The sequence below is a fragment of the Rhinatrema bivittatum genome, chromosome 3 (genome assembly GCF_901001135.1).
Source record: "Rhinatrema bivittatum chromosome 3, aRhiBiv1.1, whole genome shotgun sequence".
Classification (NCBI taxonomy): domain Eukaryota; kingdom Metazoa; phylum Chordata; class Amphibia; order Gymnophiona; family Rhinatrematidae; genus Rhinatrema; species Rhinatrema bivittatum.
Genome location: NC_042617.1, coordinates 571,698,139 through 571,704,404, shown reverse-complemented (window position 1 = coordinate 571,704,404; position 6,266 = coordinate 571,698,139). Strand labels below are relative to the sequence as shown.

The 6,266-nt window shown below is 41.0% G+C and overlaps 1 long non-coding RNA gene across 1 annotated transcript; it reads right to left on the bottom strand.

Annotated features, from left to right (window-relative positions):
- Positions 1-223: 223 nt before the first annotated feature.
- LOC115088370 lies at positions 224-3,768 on the bottom strand. The gene is made up of 2 exons (XR_003855761.1): positions 3,380-3,768; positions 224-3,311 (listed from the first exon to the last, which is right to left on the bottom strand). It is a non-coding gene; the product is annotated as an uncharacterized LOC115088370 (long non-coding RNA).
- Positions 3,769-6,266: the final 2,498 nt, after the last annotated feature.

The window sequence follows — 6,266 nt, the reverse complement described above, 5'->3', positions numbered from 1 at the left end:
TAGATCACTGCTAAAAGCAGGTGCACCGCCAGCCCTAGAACCAGAGGAAGAGGGCATGAAAGATGGAGGGTGAAATAGGTTGAAAAAGACCTCATAAAGACTTAGATTATGCATAAGCCCCCCAAAATGATGCACCTTCATAGCATGTTTTAGGGAAACAAATAGAGGAAACCCCCCCCCCCCATTGAAGACAGCAATACAAAACCAACTGAACAAAACTGCACTGATTTAACTGATTCTTTATTTAAACATCAGACAGGTTGAGACGGTCTTATACAGGTTCTCAGATAGCGTCCAAATCCTGGACTGTTTCTGTTATTATTATTTTTTTTTTTTGCATTTAATTGATAACATTCTTTTAAAGGTGCATAGCAGTACCTCAACAAATAAAAACAGAATAACAATATGTACCAGCAAAGAGCAGAATATTCCAACTAATACATTATGGCACTTGAGACTTTTTGCAAAACAAGCTCTGCAGGGAATATGGGTAGTGCACAAAATATCTTTGATTTTTAGATCTGGCCATGTGTACTTAAGGTGGTAGTGCGCAACTTGCCAGTTCAAGCCTATATACCCAACAAAAACATTTTAGTGCTGAAATGACATTTGGATATATATTTTTGAATGGGTGACACTACACTTTTACTGGTACGCTCTGGTACAGAGAATACATAGTTAAGATGGTTTTCGTGGTATGATGGCATGTTGGAATAATTCAGGCACATTTGGATGCAAACCATTGCTAGAATATATATATATACATATATATATATTTATTCTTTTATTTATAGATTTTTTATTTTTAATCTCAGAAAGACAGTGCAAAATTGAAATGCCCCTAAAACAGAGGCAAAGATTACTTAGAAAATCATTTTTGTCAGTTAAAAATAGCCCACACTCGTAAGACATCAGGAACAACAATAATATAGACAACAGGATCAAAAATATTTTAAAGCAACTAAATTAGGGTCTATTGTTTTTGGTATCTAAAATTCAGATCACTTAAAGTCAAGCTGCATCTGGAATTTTATTTTTCATTGAAGAACTATTAGAAACCGTGGCTCAAAAATGGCATATTTTGTAGAAAAAGGAACAAAAGACTAACTAAAAACAGTTTTAGAAAATAACCCTCAGTTCATGAGGCATAGTAGCATACCAAGAAAGCTTATTAAATGGAATCCTGGGTTCTAGTCTTCCCTTTCAGATGTACTCTATGTACTTTCCATAATCCAATCTAACCACCAACTTCAGCTGAACAGTAATAATTTTCTTACTTAGCCTATTACATTTTTGAATGCTTTCATGAAGGCCAAGCAAGACACTGTGAATAGTCATCCCCAATCCATGGTTGCATTTGTGTTTCTGAAGCATTAAGATTCTATAGCATATCATGGTATGGTCTGCAGGGGCAGGCATTGCGCCCATGAGCTGTATGCATGGTTTTTTAAACTGCAGATGTCTCAGATTCTATCCACAGTGGTAGTGCAGCATCCCTGATGCCCATCAAGCTCGAGAGGAGAAAACCTACTCTTGGAATCTTTAAAATCACCGCGTGGACCACTATTATAGTTATATCAATAAAAAGACAAATCTCCAAGTGCTGATATATGATGTGCGGCGCACACTTGTCTGACTGAAGAAAGAATGGCTTTGTGAAAGTAGTTTTCAGAAGATGGATTTAGACTTATTTAACTCTTTCTTTGGTAGGTAGGCAACATCAAGGTAGTTCGGAATGAGATCTAACATGAGCAATGTGTGGTTGGCAAGAGTTAAAATGTAAAAAAGCATGATCATCGTGCCAAAATATGAAAGTATTAATATGCAGAAATTCTGTTGAAAATGCCTATATAGATTTCTGTGCCATCAAATCTAAGAGACCCCAAACTACCCCTGAAGCAAAGTAACAATACTTCTATGGCGTATGACCAGCCATGTAGCTTAGAGTTAGTTGACTACTCATATGGGAAATCACTCACTAAGGCAGTGCAGATTCCTCCATTATCAAGAACAAAATCTGCTTTCAGAAACTTAAGAGTCATTCCCAGGGGACCCAACTGAAACGACAGTATGCAAGCAGCCACATGTCAGAACTTTATCTGAAAGCTCAAAAATGTCTGAACTGACTGATCAGCTGCAACGTTTCCAATAGATAAACCCCCGCGGGTGACCATTCACACAGCTTGACTTTGTGAAGCTGGCCACTGAATAACCTTGAGTGACCTTTATTCATTCAGTGATGGTTTTGGCAAGAAAAACAAGTTCATCTGAAGTATTTATGTTTGATTTTTGCTGGCATTTCACTGCCTATTGCCATTTTCTACATTCTTTTTTCTTCAAAAGAGAAACCAGTAAAAACATTACAAATGATCATGTTTTAATTAGCTATAGTCTAAAAACATCACAATGAAACGTTTTGGTTAAAGCTTAATTAGCTGCCCTGAATATTTCTTTGCTTTTTGATATATTCATAATTATATCCTTTCTCTTTCACGATTCACAATCATATTGACAAGAGACATCACCTATAAGAGTGCTGCCTAGTCCACAGTTAACTATAAAGGTGGACCTGAAATGTGATCATGTAAACCAAGAATTTATAACATTCATCAGACTTTGGGGGAAAATGATTGTATACATGATAAGGTAGTGTAAAATCTAACCCTAATAATTAAAATATTTTTTTTTTCTGGTTTTGAATTTTTTGTGTGTGTATGTGTTTGTGTCATGCACTTCGTTCAATGGGTTCGCAACAAGGATAGGACATTCAAAAGTCTAATAATACATGAGCAGTTAACATAAGGTCCTGTGTAACAATGGGTTGATTTAGATTTTTCTGACCCCTGTACAACTGCAGAAAAGAAAACTCCAAATGGCTGGAGTTAAACATACACCAAGAATCAACTGTTTTTCTCATATCCTCTAAAATAACGATGAACCTTAACAAATAAAAAAAAAAAGTTACTATCTACACTGTGAATTTTAAAATAGATTTTCCTATTATGTCGCACTGTTAGCTGCAGTGTCTAAATGCATTTTTATTGGTTTTTTTTATGAATAAGACAAGTGTTAATGAAAAGTACCATATGTAATTATTGAGAACTCTCTGTCTCCACTCTTACTGATATTGCAGTACCATGTGGCTAGAGAAGGGTAGCTCTTCTTAGTGTGTGATCTAGATCCCACTGCCTTTGTGTCAGCACCTGACTCTAGTGAGTACTAGAGGTGTCTATGACTTAAGAGAACTTTGCTCATCCTGTACTATGCAATCTGCAAAACACTGAAAGGGCACATGGGTAATACTACACAACCTGTTTTCTCATCCTGTACTATGCAATATGCAAAACACTAAAAGGGCACATGGGTAATACTACACAACCTGTTTTTTGATTAGAAATGTTTCATTCCAATATTAACTCAAATTCTTTACGCTGCTCGCCCCTGCTAGTCCACTGAATCCGAGGGCACAGCCATTTTCAGAAGAGCGTCGCAAACTACTCTATGCGCACTGGATCAGACCGATCCCCTTTTGCCACCCAGCCTGCGCCGGTTACCATTCTAACACCTATTCACAAAGGTGCGTTACCATGGTAATGTGGATAGCATATGCTGTTATGCAGGTAATTTTCAATGGAGTTACAGGTGTAAATGTAACATATTATCATAGCAATTTTCAAAAGCCATTTACGCATGTCAAGTCCACTTACATGGGCAAATCCTATGGACAATTCAATAGCATATATATTGTAATAACATTCAAAAGCCCACTTATACAGGTAGGGCCAGATTTTTAAACTTATGAGCGGGCGTAGATTTGTTCGCGCAACCCGGCGTGAACAAATCTACACCCGATTTTATAACATGCGCGTGCAGCCGCGCGCATGTTATAAAATCCGGGGTCGGCGTGTGCAAGGTGGTGCACACTTGTGCACCTTGCGTTCGCCGAGCCCAAGGGGAGCCCCGATGGCTTTTTCCCTTCCCTCCAAGGCCGCTCCAAAATTGGAGCGGCCTTGGAGGCAACTTTTTATGCGATCCCCTCCACCTTCCCCTCCCTTCCCCTATCTAGCCCACCCCCCAGCCCTACCTAAATCCCCCCTACCTTTTGTTTCCGAAGTTACGCCTGCCCGAGGCAGGCATAACTTACGCACACCAGCTCGCAAATCCCCCGGCACAGGCTGCTCTGCCAGAGGACTCGGGACCGCAACCCCGGACCCACCAACAGACCCGCCACCAGACTGCCACCACGCTCCCCAGACCCGCCCCCTTCCCGCCCCTTTTTCAAAGCCCCGGGACATATGTGCATCCCGGGGCTTGTGCGCGCTGCCAAGCCTATGCAAGATAGGCTCGGCGCACGCAGGGGCAGCTTGGGGTAGCTTTTCAGGGGTTACGTACGTATCTTACGTGCATAACCCTTTGAAAATCTACCCCGTAAAGTGCATTTACATGTGCAAAACCCCGTTTAAACATGTGTAAATGGGTTGCACACGTCCAAATGCACTTTACAGTATATGACATTTATTGTCCGTAGGACTATTTTTTTTTAATTGCTAGGATAGTAGGTTACATGTACACGGGTAACTCCTTTTCAAATTCACTTGTATGTGAATAGGTCCTACTGGAAATAATAATGGGGATAGTGATTCATTTTTGCATATTAGTGCGTAACACGCCTTTGTGAATAGAGCTGCATAAATCTTGCTAAGATTTTTTTTCCCTTTGAAACAGAATGGGATCAATACCTTAGTAAATCAAGCCCTGTGTGATCTAATTTGTGGCAATCTTCTAACAATTGTTTTGTGCTAGTGAATCCATGGAACTGCAAGACAAATACTGATGGAATTGAAATTCCAAATAGTTATTTGATACAAGGTATTGAGTTCTTCTTATCATACGAGCGTTTACAATTTTACCCATTGCATAATGGCTCGGGTTCTCTTTTTAAGGGCCATTTTTAAAGAGACGTCTGTGGGAAAGGTTGCGTTTTTACTCACAGCAATGGCCCTCAACCAATACCTGCATACAATTATGCAATTACAAAGTAGATGCACGTACTTTTAAGCACAGAGGGGAGCGGCATTCCAGGGAGTTTGGACAACACACAATGGACCTTATTTTAAAAAGCATTTACACGCCTAAAATTGGGTTTTACATGTGCAAGGGCACTTTTACCCATGTAAGCGGGCTTTTGAAAATTGCTACAATAGCCATTAAATTGTCAATAAGTTATTCACAGGTTCGTGCACTTTACACGGGTAAATGGCTTTTCAAAATTGCTACGCTAGCACACTCGTCCAAATTTTGAAAGCCCTGCACGGGTAAAATGTGTGGGTTACCCGCGTCCTGGGGCCTGCACACGCAGCGCACATTTTTGAAAGGACCTGGCTACATGCGAATCCCCCGATATGTGCAGAAGTGCCGGGTCAGCTAAAAGGGGTGGGCCGGGATGTGTGGTCTGGGTGGGGAGGGGCAGGGTGGGGGCGGCCGGGACAGCGCCATTAGACGCTGACACGGGGAAGTGTGCGCTGGCTGGCGTGCGGAACTTACTTCGCCTATTTAGATGAAGAAATGTACGAAATAAAGGAAAAAAAAATAGGGAAAGGGGTTTTAGGATCGGGTAAGAGAGGGGAAAAGGAAGGCAGAGTAGGAAGGGGTACACGGAAGTTCCCTCGGCTGTTTGCGTCGCCGCGTGTATTTTTCTAAAATTCCTTCCCCCGACCCCCGCACGCTGAGGAGGCCACCCGCCTGCATACACGTGCGTGGACATTAAAATCTGGCATGCGCGCGCATTTTATAACATGCGCGTGCCGACGCACAAATGTTATAAAATCGGCACGTCCATGTGCACGCGCCGGGAACCGTGTGCACATGGACACGCGCGCGGGCATTTTAAAATCGACACCCTCATACTTACATGCGTAACCGATTAAACTTACCCTTAACGTTTTTTTTTATTTTAAAAGGTATACGCCTACATTTTCTTGGCAAAACTACGTGCACCAAATAGCAGGTATAGTGGTGTGCACACAGACGTCTGCTTTGAAAATTGGTGTAACTTACGCACAATATTACACATTTACTTCCCCCTTGTATTACTAATTAGCAATGTACCCAAATACCGCAACACATTTTAAAAAGCCTTTACAATATTTATAAACTCTCTGGGCTGTGAGTAATACATATATTTAGAGAATTTGTGTTGAAAGCATAGGAGCTGGGCTTTCTAGGGGAGGAGGGAGAAGGATACCTTGCCTGTAGGTTTTTGTCTG